The sequence below is a fragment of the Perca flavescens genome, chromosome 18 (genome assembly GCF_004354835.1).
Source record: "Perca flavescens isolate YP-PL-M2 chromosome 18, PFLA_1.0, whole genome shotgun sequence".
NCBI classification, from domain to species: Eukaryota; Metazoa; Chordata; class Actinopteri; order Perciformes; family Percidae; genus Perca; species Perca flavescens.
This window is the reverse complement of record NC_041348.1, coordinates 8,208,196-8,210,196: the sequence shown is the minus strand read 5'-3', so window position 1 is coordinate 8,210,196 and position 2,001 is coordinate 8,208,196.

Sequence of the window (2,001 nt, the reverse complement as noted above, 5' to 3'; positions counted from 1 at the left end):
GAGGTTTACAGCTAGCCTTCCAAGCAGTTGACATTTTCCATTCCAGGTTTGATTTCCATCCTTGCTGTTGTGTTTTTATTTGTCAAGAAGTAAGCAGAAAGGCAAAAATTTGCTGCCTTTCAAGCAGTTGACCAGATAACATTCCCAGCCATCGCAGTTTGCCTTTTTGCTGTTGTGTGCTTTATTTGTCAACAGGTAATAGCAGAAAGCAAAAATGTGACTACTTTTCCATTGATTGATAACATAGCAGTGCAAGCATTTTGCCCTGGTTTGATTTCCAACCAAACTCATTTGCATTTAAATTGTAATAGCTGCCTTCCAAGCAGTTGACATGGGTTCGATTCCCAGCCATCGCAGTCAATTTCTTGCTGTTGTGTGCTTTATTTGTCAAGAAGCAAGCAGTGCAAGCAAAAAGGTTTGATTTCCAACCAGTACATTTGCATTTACAGGTAATAGCTGCCTTCCAAGCAGTTGACATGGGTTCCATTCCCAGCCATCCATTTTGTCAATTTCTTGCTGTTGTGTGCTTTTAATTTGTCAAGAAAAGCAAAATGCAAAAATTTTGCCCAGGTTTGATTTCCAACCAAACAGTTATTTTTAAAGGCAGTTTCAATAATAGCTGCCTTTCCAAGCAGTTGACATGGGTTCCATTCCATTACAGCCATAGCAGTCAATTTCTTGCTGTTGTGTGCTTATTTTTATTTGTCAAGAAGTAAGCATCTTCAAAAAAAAATGCAAAAACTATGATTGTGATAACATAGCAGTGCAAGCATTTTGCCCTGGTTTGATTTTCAACCAGTGCATTTGCATTTACAGGTAATAGCTGCCTTCCAAGCAGTTGACATGGGTTCCATTCCCAGCCATCGCAGTCGATTCTTGCTGTTGTGTGCTTTATTTGTCAAGAAGTAAGCAGAAAGGCAAAAAATTTGCTACTTTTCCACTATGATTGATAACATAGCAGTGCAAGCATTTTGCCCTGGTTTGATTTCCAACCAGTGCATTTGCATTTACAGGTAATAGCTGCCTTCCAAGCAGTTGACATGGGTTCCATTCCCAGCCATCACAGTCAATTAATGGGCATTAATGCTTCATTTGTCAACTTTCCCAAAACACAAAAATCCCTTATTTTTAAATTTTAGGTTATAGCTTTTCCAAGCAGGTGACATGTTGCCAGCCATCAAGTCAATTTCTTGCTGTTGTTGTGCTTTTCATTGTCAAGAAGCAAGCAATTCCAAAAAGGTTTTTTTCAACCAGTACATTTGCATTTACAGGTAATTTATAAGCTTTTTTTTTGCAAGCAGTTTTCAACCAGTGACAGTTGGGTTCCATTTCCAAGCAGTTTGCATTTACAGGTAATAGCTGCCATCCAAGCAGCAGTGATTTCTTTCTTGCTGTTGTGTGCTTTATTTGTCAAGAAGTAAGCAGAAAGGCAAAAAATTGCTACTTTTTTTGATTGATAACATAGCAGTTTGCATTTTGCCCTGGTTTGATTTTCAACCAGTGCATTTGCATTTACAGGTAATAGCTGCCTTCCAAGCAGTTGACATGGGTTCCATTCCCAGCCATCACAGTCAATTTCTTGCTGTTGTGTGCTTTATTTGTCAAAATCACAGTCAAAAATTTGCCCACTATGATTGATAACATAGCAGTTTGCAAGCATTTTTTAAAATTTTTCCAACCAGTGCATTTGCATTTACAGGTAATAGCTGCCTTCCAAGCAGGTGACACATGGGTTCGATTGCCAGCCATCACAGTCATTTCTTTGTTGTGTGCTTTATTTGTTGAAAAGCAAGCAGAAAGGTTTTTTGCTACTTTTTCCAACCAGTGCATTGCATTTACATAAGAGCTGCCTTCCAAGCAGTTGACATGGGTTTGATTTCCAACCAGTTTGCATTTGCATTTATTGTTGTTTTTTCTTTTTGTGTGATGGTTTGCAGATTGTTTCTTTTCATTTGTTTTGTTGATAAAAAATCAGTGCAAGCATTTTGCCCAGGTTTGATT